The sequence below is a fragment of the Enhydra lutris genome, unplaced genomic scaffold (genome assembly GCF_002288905.1).
Source record: "Enhydra lutris kenyoni isolate GAN:26980312 unplaced genomic scaffold, ASM228890v2 scaffoldscaffold146, whole genome shotgun sequence".
Lineage (NCBI taxonomy): Eukaryota > Metazoa > Chordata > Mammalia > Carnivora > Mustelidae > Enhydra > Enhydra lutris.
The window spans coordinates 193,161-216,305 of record NW_019154230.1 but is presented as its reverse complement, the minus strand read 5'-3'; the positions used below and the strand labels follow the sequence as shown (position 1 = coordinate 216,305).

The 23,145-nt window shown below is 38.2% G+C and overlaps 2 pseudogenes; one reads left to right on the top strand and one right to left on the bottom strand.

Annotated features, from left to right (window-relative positions):
• LOC111140036 overlaps positions 1 to 23,145 on the bottom strand; it is a 141,079-nt pseudogene that overhangs the window by 76,281 nt on the left and 41,653 nt on the right.
• On the top strand, positions 10,390 to 10,863 carry LOC111140037 (annotated as a pseudogene).

The window sequence follows — 23,145 nt, the reverse complement described above, 5'->3', positions numbered from 1 at the left end:
GAAAGGAAAGTAAAACTTCCAAACTCATCTTATGAGACCAGCATTGCCCTGACCCCAAAACCAATCAAAACCCCATCAAAAACGAGAATTATAGACCAAGATCCCTAATGAACATGGCTTCATAAATTCTCACCAAAATAAAAGCCAACTGGATCCAACAATACATAAAAGGGATAATTCAGTACAACCAAGTGAGATTTATTCCTGTGCTGCAAGGATGGTTCAACATCTGCAAATCCATTAGTGTGACACAATGTATTAATAAAACAAAGAGCAAGAACCATATGATACTCTCAATAGCTGTTGAAAAAGCATTGGACAATGTACAGCCTCTTTTCTTGATAGAAGGTACATACCTCAATATCATCAAAGCCATGTATGCAAAACCCACAGCTAATATCATTCTTGATGGGGAAAAACAGAGCTTTTCCTCTAAGGTCAGGAACAATTCTCTCTGAAAATTATCACCACTGCTATTCAACACAATACTGGAAGTCCTAGCCTCAGCAATCAGACAACAAAAAGAAACAAAAGGCATCTGAATTGGCAAAAAAGAAGTCAAACTCTCACTCTTTGCAAATGATATTACACTTTATGTAGAAAACCCAAAAGGTTCCACTCCAAAACTGCTAGAACTCATGCAGGAATTCAGTAGTGTCTCAGTACATAAAATCAATGCACAGAAATCAGTTGCATTTCTATACACCAACAAGACAGACAAAGGAGAAATTAAGGAGTTGATTCCATTTACAATTGCACCCAAAACCTAAGATACCTAGGAATAAGTCTAATGAAAGAGGCAAAGAATCCGTATTCAGAAAACTATAAAGTACTCCTGAAAGAAATTGAGAAAGACACAAGAAAATGGAAAAATGTTCTAGGCACATGGATTGGAAGGACAAATATTGTGAAAATGTCTATGCTACCTAAAGCAACCCATAGATTTAATGCAACCCCTATCAAAATACCACCAACTTTTTTTTTTTTTTTCAAAAGAATGGAACAAACAATCCTAAAATTTATATGTTATCCGAAGAGACCCTGAATAGCCAGAGGACTGTTGAAAGACAAAACCAAATCTGTCAGCTCCACAATTCCAGACTTCAAACACTATTACCAAGCTGTCATCATCAAGACAGGATGGTGCTGGCACAAAAGCAGACACATAGATCAATGGAACATAGTAGAGAGTCCAGAAACTGACCCTCAACCCGATGGTCAACTAATCTTCGACAAAGCAAGAATGAATTGTCCAATTGGAAAAGAGTCTCTTCAACAAGTGCTGTTGGGAAAATTGGACAGCCACATGCAGAAAAATTACACTTGACCATTTCCTTACACCACACACAAAAATAGATTCAAATGGATGAAAGACACCAACTGAGAGAGGAATTCATCAAAATCCCTGAGGAGAACACCAGCAGCAACCTCTTCGACCTCAGCCACAGCAACTTCTTCCAAGAAACATTTGGCAAAGGGAAGGCAAGGGAAGTAAGGGTATAAATGAACTATTGGGACTTCATCAAGATCAAAAGCTTTTCTACAGCAAAGGAAATAGTCAACAAAACCAAAGGACAACTGACAGAATGGAAGAAAATATTTGCAAATGGCATATCAGATAAAAGGCTTTTCTCCAAAATCTATAAAGAACTTATCAAATTCAACATCCAAAGAACAAAGAATCCAATCAAGAAATGGACAGAAAACATGAACAGAAATTTCTGCAATAAAGACATCCAGATAGCGCCAGATGCATAAAAAAGTGTTCCCCACCACTTGGCACCAGGGAAATACAAATCAGAACCACATTGGGATACTGCCTCATGCCGGTCAGAATGGCTAAAATTAACAAGTCAGGAAATGACAGATGTTGGTGAGAATGCAGAGGAAAGGGAAGCCTCCTGCACTGTTGGTGGGAATGCAAACTGGTGCAGACACTTTGGAAAACAGTATGGAGTTTCCTCAAAACATTGAAGATAGAGATACCTTACGACCCAGTAATCACACTACTGGGTGTTTACCCTAAAGATACAAATGTAATGATATGAAGGGGCACATGCACCCCATGTTTATAGCAGCAATGCCCATAATAGCCAAACTATGAAAAGAATCTAGATGTCCATCAACAAATGAATGGCTAAAAAAGACGTTATATATATACATATATACAAATATATATATATGTATATATATACATATATATATAATGGAATATTACGCAGCCATCAAAAATGAAATCTTGCCATTTGCAATGACGGATGGAACTAAAGAGTATTATCCTAAGCAAAATAAGTCAATCAGAGAAAAACAATTATCATATGATCTCACTGATATGAAGAACTTGAGAAACAAGACAGAGGATTGTAGGGGTGTCGTGGCTGGCACGACAACACAACCAGGGTTGAGTGGGTAAGAGGATGGTGAGACAAAGATGAGACATAAAGAGATGGGGACAGGAGGGACACAGTGGATGATGTCCAAGCAGTGCCAATTTTATACAAGGCTGTGAGGCATTATATAGTTAACAGAAACAATTATAAGGAAGTACCTATTTTTGGTTGATTGCTCATACACACGTAACATTCACATGAAACCCCTAAGCTTTTACAAAACCCATTTCCCAAGCACCGGTAGCGGATCTTCTGATGCCAGTAACTTTTGTCTACTTAGTTAACCTTTAACTAGCCATTCACGAGCTTACAATGGTGTAATTTATAATCCATGCAAGTACAGGGTAATCTTGTAACAGTTAAATGTGCAACCCAGTTTTGCCTCTAATATATGCAGGCAGTCACATCAGTGAGTCTTAGGGTCCATAGCTCAGGCTCTTTCTCAAGCGCAACTCAACTGATATTCAGGAGGCACAATTCAGGGCCTGGTTTGATCCCTAGCCTCTAGCTGGGTCTGTGGCTGCCTACATATCCCCTTTCTTTGTTTTTAGATCTAGGAAATACATTTGAGCCTTCATACAAAACCTATGTTGCCTCGCATGGATTTGTACAATGCACCAAATCAAAATGAAAGTAAACAAAACAATAAAAAGTCCAATGAACAGCCAGAATGAATATTCCAGCAAATTCCCGGGATTAAACCCATGCAGCCTACTTAAAATATGTGATACTACTTCAGCAAGACTAAGTCCAAATGAGACAGGCTGATGCTTGAAATATCCTTTTGCAGGTCTGCAAAATCAAGGCTAACATTGGTATGATACCATATCCCCTGAAGATGTATTTTTACTTGGTCCCATGTAATATTATTTGTCTTTAACAGAGTTACACAGATATGTTGAAATCCTCCATGACAAACGAAGGACATTTGAGTTTTTAGGATAGACAATCGGCTTCCTAAATACTCTATCACTTCTTCTAACCCATCCAATCAGCTAAGAATTTTTTTATCAATATTTTCTTGTGTAGTCAAGGCATATGAGACTTTTTTTATAAAATTGTTTACTTGTTCGGCAGTATGAACACTTTAGGACAGAGCTACTGAGGCTACGTTAGCTGTAGCTATATGGGCTACTAACGCAGCTATTCCAGCTATCAATAAGCCTAAAAAATGCTTGATCCATCTAAGTTGTAGTGCATTTTGAGAGCAAATTGATAACCATAATTAGCATACCATGGTCCTTCATCTTCTACAGGTAATAGCATATATGGGGGTTGCATAGTTACAAACACTATTGTGGGACTAATGCTCGGTAAAGGCAATGTTACAGGCAAACAGTTAGTCAATACACAATTATTATATTGGATGTTATACAACAAGTATTCCCCTGAAAAGGAGGTTGAATTTATGGTTCCCAAACATACTACTAACAAGAAGGACCTTGGGATGCACGCCCATAAGGTTAAATTGATGTTCATAGTGGGGATGTAGCCATTCCTAGTTACTTGCACCCCAAGAGGTCCCATAGTAGCAACTAACTTCCACAGTTCTGAATGGAACATTCCTCTGGCCATAGAGAAGATTCCGCCTGGGATAGTTACATTATGCATTGGAAGATTAGGTGAAAAGGCAATATCTCACAGAGGTTCTTCTCTAGTCTTCCTTGACCAATCCGTAATAGAGAAATCAGGAACGCCATGAGGAGAAATGATCATAGGCCTTTTTGGGAGACATGTCGTCCCAATAGGGCCTGGGTAGGGATAATTCAACCACTGAGGGTAATAGGGGTAACCAGGGCACATACCTTTCTGAGGGACATTAGGAGTCTTATTTCCTGTGACTCCAAAAACAATCCATTTTTCTACCCCATCACGGGATTAGACTGATTAACCCCATTTACTATATCTCTTACAAGATAAGTAACTATATGGGACCTAGACTGAACTATCACACATCCCTTGATGAGGTCATAGCCAGAAGAGGGCAGCTGGAAGCATGTGGGTACTTGAGCAGTTAAGCCCATCCAATTAATAAAGTGTTCTGCAGATTCTATACCATCAGCACTACTTCCCCCAAAATAACTATTGCCATTATTACGCACCCAAGAAGTGGGATCATCCCAAATGACAGGCCTTATAGTGGGTGGATCAGGCAAATATGCCCAATAAACTATGGTCTCGCTATGAGGGAGGCCAACCATAACTAATAATGTTAATAATATAGTGATCAATGCTTCTTTGGGTTGGGTCTGATTTGCTATTTCCAGGGCCTGGTTCAGGAAATCCCTTATCAAACCCTGGTTGTAGTGGGGGAGAAATCTTCTCCTTCTCCAGCTGCCTTGGCCATTCAGCATGAGGTGAGCCATGCTCTGGTGGAGAAGCAAGGATTTGGCACCACTTTTCTGGAACCCAGCATGGGGTATCTTCATCCTGAGGAAAAACACAAACAAAACCACGTCCTCTATGGAGGACAGGATAAGGACCCTTCCAAGCGCCCATCAGGGGGTCTTTCCACCTAGCATAAGGGAGATGAGAGAAATCTGGATGCCAAAAGCGCTCAGCTGCTGTGCGACCTATATCATCAACGTTCAAAAAATTTAAAACATAAAGAGTTAAAGTTAAATGCATATGAGGAGAATATTCTACTGTTCCTTGTAGTATCTCCCCCTCTTTTAATTTTTTGAGACATGATTTAAGGATTCCATTAGCCCTTTAGACAATGGCTTGTCCTTGAGAATTATAGGGGATGCCCACTGAATGTTTAATCTGAAGGGTTTGGAAACATTTTTGAAAGGCTTTTGAATTGTATGCTGAACCATTGTCTGTTTTGATGGCTTGAGGAGTTTCCATTTGGGAGAAAACGGAGAAGAGGTGATTTTGTACATTTACAAAAGCTTCTCCTGAGTGTGCAGTAGTGTGTACAATTCCTGAAAAGGTGTTAATAGAGACATGTATATATTTTAAATGGCCAAAAGTAGGGAACAGTGTTCCATCCATTTGTTATTAATGATTAGGCATCAATCCTCTAGGTTTTATCAAATATGTGGGTAATGGATAATGAATTGGACAGGCGGACAGCTTTTGACTATTTGACAAGTCTTTTCTCTGGTTATTTGAAACTGTTGGCATAGGGCCGACGCATTCTGATGAAATTTAGTGTGACTTTGTATAGCCATTTGTTTATTAGTGACATCAATTACATATGCATGAGTAATCATATCCTTGATATCATTGTCTTTAGATAAAGGACCTGGTAATTTAGTATGGGCCCATATATGGGAAATAAAGATCAGAGTTTGTCTTGATCTCAGAAGTTGTTGAATGTTAGAAAACAAATTATATAATTCCTCATCATTGGTAAGCATATAAGCCTGTGGCAGAGAGGGGACTGCTCGTGCCACATAATGGCTGTCTGTGTATAGATTGCACGGTTCAGAATTCATCTACAGGGCTAATTGAACAGTTTTAACTTAGTTCTTTGTACTGACTTAGTAGGGTAATATCCTTGGTAAAAAGACTCTGTATAAGGAGGTTCCTTATAGATTCCTATATGTCCAGTTCTAACAAACTTGGACTAATTATTTACCTAAGTTTAGTAAGAACAGTGAGTGTGATCATATAGATCTTTTAGAATCTGTTTTGCTAGAACTTTTTATAAGGAATCTGTAGGTTGAACTCTTAGTAGCCTTTCCAGGCCAGAAGTTAAGGCATGTATTTGCCATCAGGCATGTCTGTAATACCTGTTGATTTGGGCGAATTTTTCTTTTTGAGGTTCCCAAAGTATCCTGTCAGGAAGTGATATTCTTTACTCACCTGATGAGGCTGCTGGGAACTCTGTAAGCAAGGTATCAGGCCAACAGTTTCAAAGGGCTTTATGGCTCCAGGTTTTATAAAGTTGACCTTAGTTTCTTTAAGCTGTCTGATCATATCTGAGTCTTTCTCAAATATGACATTTCAGTCAAAGTCTTGGTAAAATAGCCCATGTTTTCAATGGTGCTCTGTTATAAGGAGAACAAATTTTTATTGAACTTATGCAAATGACTGATTGCTAAGGAAGAAAGAATACTTATTGAGAACTTTTGGTTTCAGAGGGTTCAGATAGAGAGAAAAGTTGAATGCTCTGATTTGCTTGTAAATAAATATTTTTACATTTTTGTATGTCACAGATATCTTAAGAAAAAAAAAAAAAATATCCCTAGTCTGGAAGAGCAAACATTAGAGAACCAGCAATGTCTAAAATAAGACAAAACATTAAGAGACACAACACTATAATCTTTTAGTTCATTTAGTTCCATGTTACTAAATATAAGAGAATTAAAACAATTACAAATGACAAAAACTCAGAATAGATATGTTTAAATTATCAGGTGATGACCTTATCAAAACACTAAAACTTTAGGAAATGTATAGAACTCTTAGAGTAGTTACAGTATTTACCCAAATGCAACCCAATGTTTATTATTGGTTTAGCAGTACTTACTGAGTAATTTAGTATACCAAGGAAAAGCCTTATGAGTCAAAGAGATCTCATTTATAATTTAAATCTTGTCAACAATTGCTAAAATCTTAGAAAGTTTTAAAACGCATGCCTAAACATAATTAGGGATGTTAAACACCTGATAAAACAAAACATAGAAACTGGCTTTTCTGGGCAGACAAAGAGAAAACCATAACATATCAGTTAACCTAAGAAAACTTTGTCCTTTTAGAGAAAACCAGTTTTTCTATACCAGAGGGGGAGACAGAAGAAACAAAGTGCTGGAGGCAGAGAAAGGATTCCCAGTTTTAGAGCTCATCAGCTCTAAGAGAGGAGTAGATGCCATGCTTTCCCACCAGCAAGGGGGGAGGGGTTAAGCAGTCCAAGTTGGGCCAGAGAAGACAGGGAACCTTCCCCGAAAAAAAGAGAGTTTCGACAGCTGTTTGGGAATATTCCCTACAGTCTCTCTTTTGAGTTAGACCAACCCCAGTTGGCTTCAGTTAATAGTTATTAACACGGGAAATGAGTGAAGGAGAAGCCCCCCATGTCTATTAGGAGGAACAGAGAGAGATAAAGTCAGAGTCCCCTTTGCTATGCATCCAAACTTACAGTTCCTTCCTTTGGGAACCATGGGCACAATTCTGAAACTGTGTAGAAAAATTGCTGCAAGGCCTTTTTAGAGACCTTGGACGCTTTCTGCTTCGTAAGGGCCTGCAAAGCAGTCATAAAGAAGACCATTTCCACAGTCATAAAAAGACCATTTCCATAGACTGCAACTGCCCCATATTATTGTACTCCTGTTGTGACCCTTAGAGTCCGGGATCCTCTTACCTGAATACTGGCAACCACTTACCTAAAAACTTGAGCTTCTCTTGTATGTGCTCACGTCCCTGTTCAGGCACCACTTGTCGCGGCTGGCACGACAACATGACCAGGGTCGAAAGAGTAAGAGGATGGTGAGACAAAGACAAGACATAAAGATATGGGGACAGGAGGGACACAGTGGATGATGTCCAAGCAGTGCCAATTTTATTCAAGGCTGTGAGGCATTATATAGTTAACAGAAACAATTATAAGGAAGTATCTATTTTCAGTTGATTGCTCATACACATGTAACATTCACATGAAACCCCTTAAGCTTTTACAAAACCCATTTCCCAAGCACTGGTAGTGGATCTTCTGACGCCAGTAACTTTTGTCTACTTAGCTAATCTATAACTAGCCATTCACGAGCTTACAATGGTGCAATTTATAATCCATGCAAGTACAGGATAATCTTGTAACAGTTAAATGTGCAACCCAGTTTTGCCTCTAATACGTGCAGGCAGTCACGTCAGTGAGTCTTAGGGTTCATAGCTCAGGCTCTTTCTCAAGCGCAACTCAACTGATATTCAGGAGGCATGAGTCAGGGCCTGGTTTGATCCCTAGCCTCTAGCTTGGTCCGTGGCTGCCTACATAGGGGAAAGGAGGAAAAAATGAAACAAGACAGGAGCAGAGAGAGAGACAAACCATAAGAGATTTCTTAATCTCAAGGAATAAACTAAGGGTTGCTAGAGGGGAGAAGGGTGGGAGGCATGGGAGGGCTTGGTGATGGACATTGGAGAGGGTATGTGTTATGGTGAGTGCTGTGAATTCGGTAAGACTAATGAATCACAGACCTGTACCCCTGAAACAAATAATACATTATATTTTAATTTTTTAAAGTGATACATCTATTTCAGTGCTCACACTTACGCCATAATTAAGATAGTCATGAAGTAAAATGTGAACTTGTTAGAAAACATTATTTTTTTTTCTTTTCCCATTTTTGATTCACATGTTCATTTGGTCAAAGAACTAAATCTTGCAACAACATGTGTATCCTGATGTTTAATACAAAATTACCAGAAAAAAATTTAAATGTTTATATTATCTGTCACCTAGTAGGAGGTTCCTAATTCTTCAGTAATTTGGTCAGAGAAAAGAAGTGGGACAACACGTTGATCTCTTGGAAATGAGCTTTATTCTCAGTCTATTTCATCTGTATATCGACCCTTAAGACCAGGGTATAGTGTATATATATGGTGGGAATAGGAAAGAGTAGAAAGAAAGTTCTAGAGTAGTACTTCAAAAACATTATAGGTTTATGTTTTCTTTGAAGAATACTCAAAACAAACCAACTTACAAAAGACATTTTTAAGGCATGAATAAAAAGGAAACATGACACCTCTCTCATAACTAGGACAACAACAAAACTGTGGTGAGAAAACACCAATATCATTTGAAAAAATATTGTTTCATTGAATTGCCACATATTTCCATTTACACATTACTTGAAATAAAATCGAATGCTGCTTTTAGAATTGATAATATTAATAGAATTAATCAATAAATTATTAATTATTAATCAATTACATAATAATTAATTGATAGAATAATACTAATAATATTAATAATGCAAATAATATATTACTGTAACTAAATGGAGAAAAATTCAACAGAGTACAAAATTTTGAAACTGTAGGAAACAAACAGGGTTTTGGAAGGAAGGGGGTTGGGGGGTTGTGTGAGCCTGGTGGTGGGTCTTAAAGAGGGCACATATTGCATGGAGCACTGGGTGTGGTGCATACACGATGAATCTTGGAATACTGAAAAAAATAAAATAAAATTAAGATGTTAAAGAAATAAGAAGTGAAAGTGTAGGAAAAGAATTGAATCAAGATGGCAGAAAGGAAGAAACTGAACTTACTTCCTCTTGGTGTATCCAAGAAATGCATTTAAGGCAATTCCCTCTGAAAATGACTGAAAGACTTGCAGATAAGCTCTCCTGTAGATACAGATATGAAGAAAAATTCACATCAAAATGGATACGATGCAGAAATGTCATCTGGAACAGATCCACAAGCAAGAGTGATATCACACACACTGAGGCACTTCTTGAATATTGAGTGATCCAAGCCCCACATCAGGCACACTATTCTCTGTGGACCTGAACAAGGAAGAAAGACTCCATTTTGTCTGGATTTGAAAGTCAAAAATCCTTAACTCTGGGGGGTTACATGCTTAAGTCCAGGAGAGATGGAGAGTTGTAGGAAACGAAGACTCCAATCTTAAAGGGTCAGAACACTGTATCACTCAACATGAGACCCAGCATGGAAGAAGCATTTTAGAAAATAACCTGAATAGATGTGCTGGAGATCACTGAGAGTGATCACAGAAAGCCAGGCAAAATGAGGAAATGGATCAGTATGTTCCAAATAAACAAAAACCAAAACTAAATATCAGAAAAAGAACTACACAGGACAGAGATCAGCAATGTGTCTGATAAAGAATTTGAAGTAATGTGATCATAAAGATGCTCACAGACCTCAATAAAAAGGAAGGCAAAGAACATAAAGAGATATAAAATATAAAGAACCAATCAGGGAAGAGCACAGGGGCAGTAGTAGCCTGGCCTGGCAGCCTGGATGGCCAGCAAGCAGCACAGTCTTGGCCTATGTGACTGGGTGATAACGGTCAGCCTCTATATGGAGATGATTCAATATGACCAATGAGGAACCTCTTCCCATAAGGGTTCGACTGAGTAAAACAGACTTCAAAGTTATGGCATGAGCTGAGTTAATTCTAAGATGGAAACAGTATGAACCATACGCCCAAGCTTCAGAGGCCAAGGGCACAGATATGAATTCTAATGATGTAACCAGGGTAAGGGAGTCTGAAGAAAAACTAAAAGAACAACAGTACTAGTCAGCAACCAGCGAGCAAGAGATACAAGCGTGTACTACTCAAATCCAGTATCTCCAGCAAGTCCAATAGCCCAGCACTACCCAAATGAGATCAACAATGGTAGGCCCAGCAATCAACTTATACTTTCCTAAAAAATGAAAGGTGAACTGAAACATTTTGGGCTTTATAAGTTCAGTTTCAGAACTGAGTGCCTGGGAGTTTACACCTGATAGAGGCTTGATTGTGTGGGACTATTCCGAAGTGGCCACCTCTGAAAAATTCCCCTTCTAGAACAAGTAGAAACTTAAGAAATGTTTCTGTTTGAAGAAAATAGATAGAGAAACAGAAGTCTTAAGTCTGTGGCACACTGTTTTTGGAGGAACAAAAACCTAGAGATTTGAACTCCTGAATTGAATATGTAAAATTCCATTAAAATGGAAACTTGGAATATGGATCACTCTTAACCTTACCCATAATGACCTAAGGACACTATATATCAGCTTTGCTATCAAGACTGTTGGGGTCCGTGATCAAAGGAACGAGACTGATACAAAGCGAAGGTCAAGCAAAGCTTTATTTTGCGCCAAGCATCAAGAATCAAACTGACTGTTCAGGGCTGTCTCTTACGAGAAGGTGACGACGATGAACCCGGCAAGGCCACTCCCAACATGGCCGCTCTGGACGAGGCAGATCCCCAGACAGGGCCGCTCCTCAGACAGGGGTTGCTCTGGCGAGGCCACTCCCTGGGCAAAGCTGCTCCTGACTAGGCCACTCACCAAGGAGGCCTCATGTCAAGGAAGTTGCTCCCAGAATGAAGCTGCTCCCTGGAATGACGCTACTCCCCCAAGGCCGCTGGGCGAGGCTTTGGCTGGGGTCGGCGGGGCTGCTGGCAGCTCTCATGGCTCTTACAGCTCTAACAAGAGCTCTGACAGCTCTGACAGCTCTTCCGGCTCTGACGACTCTCCTACTCCACCAATGGCTCTCCTTCACCTCCCACGGCTCTCCTTCTTCTTCTCCAGCTCTCCTTCTTCTTCAACGACTCTCCTACTCCTCCCCAGCCTCAGCCTCGCAGACTAACCTTTATAGGAGTGGTTGAGCCCCGCCCACACACAGGTGGCCAATGGGATTTAAACTCACCTCAGTAAATATATGCACGCCCCTCTGATTGGATGTCTTCACCTGGCCTGACTCGCCCTTTTATCTAGGCTTTGCAAGTAAGTTCCTCTGGGAGGGGCAGAGTCAATCTAAGTTCACTGCATAGGGTCAAACTAAGTACCTTGCAACAAAATGGCTCCCTCTGGCCAACCAGGCCCTTACAAAGACTATGGACTTCATGATTCTTGTTGAACTTCTGGGTCAAATCTCAAATGAGGTAAATGTTGTCATTAAAGAGTTTATTTGCCGAGAACAATTTAATAGTCATGAGAGAATCAAATGATAGATGTCAGCACAAATAGTTCATATATTTAACCAATTAGTTTGGGGCTCTCTATTACTAGATGAGCCTTAAATCAATATAGTTTCAATTAATGGTTTGTTCTTTGAATGATTACTAATGCTATGGGTAATCTTACAGAGGACTATACAAACATAAAGCTGGGGGTATAAAACCCCAGGTTGAAACTTTTGGAAGCACTATAAACATTCATGTCATTATAGATAGTATAAGGTTATTGGCTGTGGTGAGACTCACAGTTGATTTTTTTCAGTAGTGAAATTAAATCCACATTTTGTTACAGGTATATGCTGAAAGAGCATTGTCATTGGTGGTGATGTGTTTCCTTCATTGTATTTGGGCCTTTTTTCCCATTGAATTCTTGTTATTAAAATAATATTGCCTTGAAATAAAAAGTACTAGGGCACCTGGGTTGCTCAGCCAGTTGATCATCTGCCTTTGTCTCAGGTCATGATCCCAGAGACCTGGGATTGAATCCTGCATTGGGCTCCCTGATCAGTGGGAAGTCTGCTTCTACATATACTTCTGTCTCTTTCTCAACTTGTGTTTTCTCTTGCTTGCTCACTCTATGTCTCAAATAAATAAAATTTACTTAAAAAAAGAAAGATAGAAAGAAAAATACCAATCAAATCTGAAGAGTACAATAACTGAAATAAGCAATATGCTAGAAGGAATGAATAAACAGTACATTACAAAACAGGAAGAATGGATCAGTAACCTGGGAGACAGGGAATGGAATGTAAAACATTCAAGCTGAGGAGCAGGAAGAAAAAAGAATTTTAGAATGAGGACATTTGGACAGCATCAAGCATAACATTCACAGCACAAGGATACCAGAAGAATAAGAGTAAGAAAGGACCAGAAAACTTACTTGAAGAAATGAGTGCTGAAATTTTCCATAATGTGGGGAATGAAACAGAAAACCAAGCTTAGGAAACACGAGAACCTTCAACAAGATGATCTGAAAGAGTCCACATGAGGACACACAATAATTAAGAAGGTAAAGATTAAATAAAAATTTAGAAAATCAAAAGAAAAAATGACTAATTTTATACAAGGGAAATTGCTTAAGCCTATCAGCTGATTTTTCAGCACAGGAAAGGGCATCATGATATATTCAAAGTGCTAACACATAAAGCCTACAACCACTCTACCCACAAAGGTGGTCAGAATGGACAAAGAAAGAGGTTTGTCAGATGAATAAAAATTAAGAATTCATCATCAATATGCTGGTATTACAAGAAAAGTTAAAAGGACTTCTTTAAGTGGAAAAAGAAGATCATAACTAGAAATAAGAAAATAATGAAAGAAAAAAATCTCCACTAAAGTACATAGTAAAGGTAATGTATCAGCTACTTAGAACTGTGGTATAAAGGTTAAAACATTGATATAGTAAATTATAGTCTACAAATATTAATTATGTGTTACACTAAGTAGGGACACCTGGGTGGCCCAGAAGTTAAAGGATGCCATTGGCTCAAGCCATGACCCCAGGGTTCTGGGATCAAGTCCTGCATCAGGATCCTTGCTCAACAGGGAGCCTGCTTCTCCCTCTGCCTGCTGTTCCCTCGCTTATGTGCACGCTCTCTCTCACACAAATTAAAAAAAATAAAATATTTTTTAAAGGGGAAGTTAAACAAAATAAAAGATGCAAAATATGACATTGAATATAAATATGTGGAAGAGGGAGTAAGAATATAATGCTTTTAAAATGTGTTTTAACTTAGGTCACCATCAACCTCAAGTAGGTTTCTATATATGCAGGTGTACTATGTTCCTCTTGCTAATCACAAAAAAAAAAAAAAAAAATTTAAAGGAAAAATGACTCCAAACATAATTTTTAAAAGTTATCAAATCATGATGGAAGAAAGCAAGAAAAATAAAAGATTCAGCAGAAATTTAGAGAGAGGAAGAATATAATGAACAGAGAGAGGAGTCAAGATGGCAGAGAAGTAGCATGCTGAGACTACTTCAGGTAGTGGGAGATCAGCTAGATAGCTTATCTAAAGATTGCAAACACCTACAAATCCAACAGGAGATTGAAGAGAAGAAGAACAGCAACTCTAGAAACAGAAAATCAACCACTTTCTGAAAGGTAGGACTGGCGGAGAAGTGAATCCAAAGCAACGGGAAGATAGACCGCGGTGGGGAGGGGCCAGCTCCCGGCAAGCGGTGGAGCAATGGAACACAAAATCATGACTTTTAAAAGTCTGTTCCACTGAGGGACATCGCTCCAGAGGCTTAACCGGGGTGAAGCCCACGCAGGGTCAGCGTGGCCTCAGGTCCCGCAGGGTCACAGAAGGATGGGGGTGTCTGAGTGTCACAGAGCTTACAGGTATTAGAACGGGGAAGCCGGCTACAGAGACAGAGCCAAGGAGTAAGCCCTAATCTCGGGGTTACCTTGAACCGGTCGCAGGCTCAGTCAGCTCGGAGCGCGGCCAGAGGCCAGGGTGACAGGAGTAATTGGGCGCTGTTCTCTGAGAGCGCACTGAGAAGTGGGGCCCAGGGCTCTCAGCTCCTCCTGGACCGGGAGGCCGCCATCTTCATTCCCGCCCTCTGGAACTCTACGGAAAGCGCTCAGGGAACAAAAGCTCCCAAAAGCAAAACCGATCAGATTACTCAGACCGGCCCCGGGTAAGGGCGGTGCAACTCTGCCTGGGGCAAAGATACATGAGAATCGCTACAACAGGCCCCTCCCCCAGAAGATCAACAAGAAACCCAGCCAGGATCAAGTTCACCTACCAAGGAGTGTAGTTTGAATACCAAGCAGAGCAGTGGAATTCCAGAGGAGGAGAAAGCAAAGCACAGAACTCATGGCTTTCTCCCCATGATTCTTTAGCCTTGCAGTTAATTTAATTTTTTTTTCTTTTTCAATATTTTTTCTTCTTCTGCTAATTTTTTTTAGCTTTTACCCTTTTCTTTTTTAACGTTTTTTAACTAGTTTATCCAATATATATATATATTTTTTCCTTTTTATATTTTTTCTTTATTGGTTTTCTTTTTTTTATTTTTTTTTTTTTTTTTTTCTTTCTGAACCTCTTTTTATCCCCTTTCTCCCCCTCACGATTTGGGATCTCTTCTGATTTGGCTAAAGCATACTTTCCTGGGGTTGTTGCCACCCTTGTAGTATTTTACTTTCTCCTTAATATACTCTTATCTGGACAAAATGACAAGATGGAAAAATTCACCACAAAAAAAAGAACAAGAGGCAGTACCAAAGGCTAGGGACCTAATCAATACAGACGTTGGTAATATGTCAGATCTAGAGTTCAGAATGACGATTCTCAAGGTTCTAGCCGGGCTCGAAAAAGGCATGGAAGATATTAGAGAAACCCTCTCGGGAGAGATAAAAGCCCTTTCTGGAGAAATAAAAGAACTAAAATCTAACCAAGTTGAAATCAAAAAGGCTATTAATGAGGTGCAATCAAAAATGGAGGCTCTCACTGCTAGGATAAATGAGGCAGAAGAAAGAATTAGCGATATAGAAGACCAAATGACAGAGAATAAAGAAGCTGAGCAAAAGAGGGACAAACAGCTACTGGACCATGAGGGGAGAATTCGAGAGATAAGTGACACCATAAGACGAAACAACATTAGAATAATTGGGATTCCAGAAGAAGAGGAAACAGAGAGGGGAGCAGAAGGTATATTGGAGAGAATTATTGGAGAGAATTTCCCCAATATGGCAAAGGGAACAAGCATCAAAATCCAGGAGATTCAGAGAACCCCCCTCAAAATCAATAAGAATAGATCCACACCCCGTCACCTAATAGTAAAGTTTACAAGTCTTAATGACAAAGAGAAGATCCTGAAAGCAGCCCGGGAAAAGAAGTCTGTAACGTACAATGGTAAAAATATTAGATTGGCAGCAGACTTATCCACAGAGACCTGGCAGGCCAGAAAGAGCTGGCATGATATATTCAGAGTACTAAACGAGAAAAACATGCAGCGAAGAATACTATATCCAGCTAGGCTATCATTGAAAATAGAACTAGAGATTAAAAGCTTCCAGGACAAACAAAAACTGAAAGAATTTGCAAATACCAAACCAGCTCTACAGGAAATATTGAAAGGGGTCCTCTAAGCAAAGAGAGACCCTAAAAGTAGTAGATCAGAAAGAAACAGAGACAATATACAATAACAGTCACCTTACAGGCAATACAATGGCACTAAATTCATATCTCTCAATACTTACCCTGAATGTTAATGGGCTAAATGCTCCAATCAAAAGACACAGGGTATCAGAATGGATAAAAAAACAAAACCCATCTATATGTTGCCTACAAGAAACTCATCTTAAACCTGAAGACACCTCCAGATTTAAAGTGAGGGGATGGAAAAGAATTTGCCATGCTAATGGACAGCAGAAGAAAGCAGGAGTGGCAATCCTTATATCAGATCAATTAGATTTTAAGCCAAAGACTATAATAAGAGATGAGGAAGGACACTATATCATACTCAAAGGATCTGTCCAACAAGAAGATCTAACAATTTTAAATATCTATGCCCCTAACATGGGAGCAGCCAACTATATAAACCAATTAATAACAAAATCAAAGAAACACATCGACAATAATACAATAATAGTAGGGGACTTTAACACTCCCCTCACTGAAATGGACAGATCATCCAAGCAAAAGATCAACAAGGAAATCAAGGCCTTAAATGACACACTGGACCAGATGGACATCACAGATATATTCAGAACATTTCATCCCAAAGCAACAGAATACACATTCTTCTCTAGTTCACATGGAACATTCTCCAGAATAGATCATATTCTCGGTCCTAAATCAGGCTCAACCGTTATCAAAAGATTGGAATCATTCCCTGCATATTTTCAGACCACAATGCTCTGAAGCTAGAACACAATCACAAGAGGAAATTTGAAAAGAACCCAAATACATGGAGACTAAACAGCATCCTTCTAAAGAATGAATGGGTCAACCAGGAAATTAAAGAAGAATTGAAAAAATTCATGGAAACAAATGATAATGAAAACACAATGGTTAAATCTGTGGGACACAACAAAGGCAGTCCTGAGAGGAAAATATATAGCGGTACAAGCCTTTCTCAAGAAACAAGAAAGGTCTCAGGTACACAACCTAACCCTACACCTAAAGGAGCTGGAGAAAGAACAAGAAAGAAACCCTAAACCCAGCAGGAGAAGAGAAATCATAAAGATCAGAGTAGAAATCAATGAAATAGAAACCAAAAAAACAATAGAACAAATCAACGAAACTAGGAGCTGGTTCGTTGAAAGAATTAATAAGATCGATAAACCCCTGGCCAGACTTATCAAAAAGAAAAGAGAAAGGACCCAAATAAATAAAATCATGAAGGAAAGAGGAGAGATCACAACGAACACCAAAGAAATACAGACAATTATAAGAACATACTATGAGCAACTCTGCATCAACAAATTTGACAATCTGGAAGAAATGGATGGATTCCTAGAGACATATAAACTACCACAACTGAACCAGGAAGAAATAGAAAGCCTGAACAGACCCATAACCAGTAAGGAGATTGAAACAGTCATCAAAAATCTCCAAACAAACAAAAGCCTAGGGCCAGATGGCTTCCCAGGGGAATTCTACCAAACACTTAAAGAAGAACTAATTCCTATTCTCCTGAAACTGTTCCAAAAAACAGAAATGGAAGGAAAACTTCCAAACTCATTTTATGAGGCCAGCATTACCCTGATCCCAAAATCAGACAAGGACCCCATCAAAAAAGAGAACTACAGACCAATATCCTTGATGAACACAGATGCAAAAATTCTCGCCAAAATACTAGCCAATAGGATTCAACAGTACATTAAAAGGATTATTCACCACGACCAAGTGGGATTTATTCCAGGGCTGCAAGGTTGGTTCAACATCCGCAAATCAATCAATGTGATACAACACATTAATAAAAGAAAGAACAAGAACCATATGATACTCTCCATAGATGCTGAAAAAGCATTTGACAAAGTACAGCATCCCTTCCTGATCAAAACTCTTCAAAGTGTAGGGATAGAGGGCACATACCTCAATATTATCAAAGCCATCTATGAAAAACCCACCGCAAATATCATTCTCAATGGAGAAAAACTGAAAGCTTTTCCGCTAAGGTCAGGAACACGGCAGGGATGTCCGTTATCACCACTGCTATTCAACATAGTACTAGAAGTCCTAGCCTCAGCAATCAGACAACAAAAGGAAATTAAAGGCATCCAAATCGGCAAAGAAGAAGTCAAACTATCACTCTTCGCAGATGATATGATACTATATGTGGAAAACCCAAAAGACTCCACTCCAAAACTGCTAGAACTTGTACAGGAATTCAGTAAAGTGTCAGGATATAAAATCAATGCCCAGAAATCAGTTGCATTTCTCTACACCAACAACAAGACAGAAGAAAGAGAAATTAAGGAGTCCATCCCATTTACAATTGCACCCAAAACTATAAGATACCTAGGAATAAATCTAACCAAAGAGACTAAGAATCTATACACAGAAAACTATAAAGTACTCATGAAAGAAATTGAGGAAGACACAAAGAAATGGAAAAATGTTCCATGCTCCTGGATTGGAAGAATAAATATTGTGAAAATGTCTATGCTACCTAAAGCAATCTACACATTTAATGCAATTCCTATCAAAGTACCATCCATTTTTTTCAAAGAAATGGAACAAATAATCCTAAAATTTATATGGAACCAGAAAAGACCTCGAATAGCCAAAGCAATATTGAAAAAGAAAGCCAAAGTTGGTGGCATCACAATTCCGGACTTCAAGCTCTATTACAAAGCTGTCATCATCAAGACAGCATGGTACTGGCACAAAAACAGACACATAGATCAATGGAACAGAATAGAGAGCCCAGAAATAGACCCTCAACTCTATGGTCAACTAATCTTCGACAAAGCAGGAAAGAATGTCCAATGGAAAAAAGACAGCCTCTTCAATAAATGGTGTTGGGAAAATTGGACAGCCACATGCAGAAAAATGAAATTGGATCATTTCCTTACACCACACACGAAAATAGACTCAAAATGGATGAAGGATCTCAATGTGAGAAAGGAATCCATCAAAATCCTTGAGGAGAACACAGGCAGCAACCTCTTCGACCTCAGCCGCAGCAACATCTTCCTAGGAACATCGCCAAAGGCAAGGGAAGCAAGGGCAAAAATGAACTATTGGGATTTCATCAAGATCAAAAGCTTTTGCACAGCAAAGGAAACAGTTAACAAAACCAAAAGACAACTGACAGAATGGGAGAAGATATTTGCAAATGACATATCAGATAAAGGGCTAGTGTCCAAAATCTATAAAGAACTTAGCAAACTCAACACCCAAAGAACAAATAATCCAATCAAGAAATGGGCAGAGGACATGAACAGACATTTCTGCAAAGAAGACATCCAGATGGCCAACAGACACATGAAAAAGTGCTCCACATCACTCGGCATCAGGGAAATACCAATCAAAACCACAATGAGATATCACCTCACACCAGTCAGAATGGCTAAAATTAACAAGACAGGAAATGACAGATGTTGGCGAGGATGCGGAGTAAGCGGAACCCTCCTACACTGTTGGTGCGAATGCAAGCTGGTGCAACCACTCTGGAAAACAGCATGGAGGTTCCTCAAAATGTTGAAAATAGAACTACCCTATGACCCAGCAATTGCACTGCTGGGTATTTACCCTAAAGATACAAACGTAGTGATCCGAAGGGGCACGTGCACCCAAATGTTTATAGCAGCAATGTCTACAATAGCCAAAGTATGGAAAAAACCTAGATGTCCATCAACAGACGAATGGATAAGGAAGAAGTGGTATATATACACAATGGAATACTATGCAACCATCAAAAGAAATGAAATCTTGCCATTTGCGATGACGTGGATGGAACTAGAGGGTATCATGCTTAGCGAAATAAGTCAATCGGAGAAAGACAACTATCATATGATCTCCCTGATATGAGGGAGAGGAGATGCAACATGGGGGGTTAAGGGAGTAGGAGAAGAGTAAGTGATACAAGATGGGATTGGGAGGGAGACAAAACATAAATGACTCTTAATCTCACAAAACAAACTGAGGGTTGATGGGGGGAGGGGGGTTGGGGGGGGTGGGATTATGGACATTGGGGAGGGTATGTGCTATGGTGAGTGCTGTGAAGGGTGTAAACCTGGCGATTCACAGACCTGTACCCCTGGGGATAAAAATATATTATATGTTTATAAAAAATAAAATTTAAAAAAAAGAATATAATGAACAAAGTGGCAATAAATATATAGAATATCAATTATTTTAAATGTGAATATTTTAGTAAAAAGATATCGGGTGACTGAATGGATTTAAAGAATATAAGGCCATCTATATGCTGTCACTTATTATGATGACCATTGTCTAATGTATAGAATTGTTGAATAATTTTATTGTACACCTAAAACTAGCATAACACTGAATTTAAGTTACACTTGGGTAAACAACAGCAAAATAAAATGAAATATCACTTCATATCAGTCAGAATAGCTAGTATTAAAAAAATCAAAGCACAATGAAGTTGTGGATGCTGTCAAAGATGTGAGGAAAGTGAGATTTTTGTACAGTGTTTTTGAGAACAAGAATTCATGCATCCACTGTGGAAAACAGTGTGGAGTGTCCTTGGAAAATTGAAAATAGAAATAAAATTACAATATAATCTAATATTCCACATTTGGGTATATATTCTAAGATAACAAACCCACCAATATGAAAAGATACATGCATATGCACCAGCATGTTGATTGCAGCATTATTTGCAGTAGCCAAGATATGTCTATATCATCTGCTAAATTAAAGGAGTATATATATATATATATACACATATACATTTATATGTACATGTACATATACATATGTATGAAATAATATTCAATGAAATAATGTTAAGCAATAAAAAACTACATCTTGTCATTTGTGACAGACCAAGAGGATATTATGCTAAGTGAAATAAGTGAGAGAGAGACAAATACCATGGATTTCACTTACATGTGGAACCTAACAAACAAAAGAAATAAACAATCAAAACAAAACAGACTCATAAACACAGAGAATAAACTTGTTTCCAAGAAGGGAGGCAGGTGAATGAATGGGCAACATAGGTGAAAGAGACTATGAGTTACAAACTTCTGGTTATAAAATAAATCACAGGGGTGTTAAGCATAACACCGGAAATATGGTCAGTGATATTGCAATAACTATTATTATATGGTGATTGATAGTAACCATTCCAACAGTGATTGTTTGGTAATGTATAGAAATGTTGAATCACAAAGTTCTACACCCAAAACTAAAATGACATGCCATGTACTTCAATACAGAAAGTAAATGAAAAGCAGAGAAAGACACAGAAAATGGTAAAGCCTAAGATGCTGGAACACATGCATTCCCTTATTGGTCAGCATGAAGCATCTCTAGGTTACCTTCAAGTTAAAGCTTAAGTCAAATAAATGAAAAAAAAAAAAAATACTCGTCTACTATTAGTATGTGTGTATGCAAATAAATACCTTAGGATGAAATGATGACTAAACACCACATACTCACAAAGCACACATTTATATTTATTATTAGAACAATGTAATATAAGAACAATTATCAAGGGTCAAGTTTAACTGCATGGCTTTTCAAACTGAAATGCTGAAAAGAATGTGTACATTTTTTGTAGATTGTAGGTGAAATGTAAAAATTGCCAAGTAGAAACATTGAAAATAAATCTTAACTGTCAGTAATACTTTTTTTTTAAATATGCAAAATAATTTCATTTTTTGAATTAACCTACAGAAACCAAAATGGGTTATTTCCATAAAGAAAATAATATGCCAGGACTACAAAGGCCTTTCAGGTTTTTTATTAAAGATTTTATTTATTTATTTGACAGACAGAGATCACAAGCAGGCAGAGAGATTGGTAGGGAAGCAGGATCCTCGCTGAGCAGAGAACCCAATGCGGGGTTTGATCCCAGGACTCTGAGATCATGACCTGAGCCGAAGGCAGAGACTTTAACCCACTGAGTCACCCAGGCGCCCCATTTCAAGTTTTTAATGTCAGAATTATATTGACATTATATGCATATTGATATAATTATAATGACAATAATTTTTGTAGTTTACTTAAATAGAAACATTCTTTTGGATTCACTAAACAACACTGATCTTTATTGTGTAAACCACGTTTTTTAAGCATTTATAAGTCATGAACTACAGCAGATATGCAAAGATGGTTCTTCACATACATTCCAGCTAGAGACAAGCACATATTTCCTATCTAATGTAATGTGGCCTTTCTAATATAATATGATCATATGATGAATCTTGATAATTACTGATAGTAATATGTGACTTGAAAATCAGTGAAAAATAACTAAGAATAGAATATGTTTTTCTGGGAAAAATTAATGATTTTTCTGGTTTCAGAGCTAGTATTAACTGTTTTATTAAATGTTAAATCATAGCATATATGTGATATAATATATATAATTGACGCTTGAAAATGTGATGGTTAAGGAGGCTGAACTGCCTCACATTTCAAATTCCACATATAACTTTTGACTTCCCCAAAATGTAACTGCCAATAACCTGCTGATGATTGGAAGACACACCAAGAACATAGCCAATTAACACATACTTAGTATATATGTGTCAGATACATATTTGTTAATAGAATAGGCTAGAGGGAAGTGTTATTAAGAAAATCAAAAAGGAAGAGAAAATACAGTTTTCAGTACTGGATTGTGGAAAAACCTGCATATAAGTGAACCTGTGCAATTCAAATCCATGTTGTGCAGGGGGTCTCTCTGTGCAGGGGTCAATTGTAATTTGCTTAGTTCAAAAGTCTGGGCTAAACTCTAAAAGGATTATCTAAAAGATGTTCCCATAGTGTGAAAAAGCAATTAAGTGATCTAAAAAAGGATACCTCAATTAGAGAAGCTACTGCTTTGCATGTATGAAAGAGCTATGTATTTTTTTTGTAATTTAAAAAAAAAAAACTATCATGTTAAACACTTCTTAGAAGTAATCTTCACACGGGCCTGTTGACTTCCTAAATTTCAAATGGTTGCATGTCATATCTATTTATTTGTTT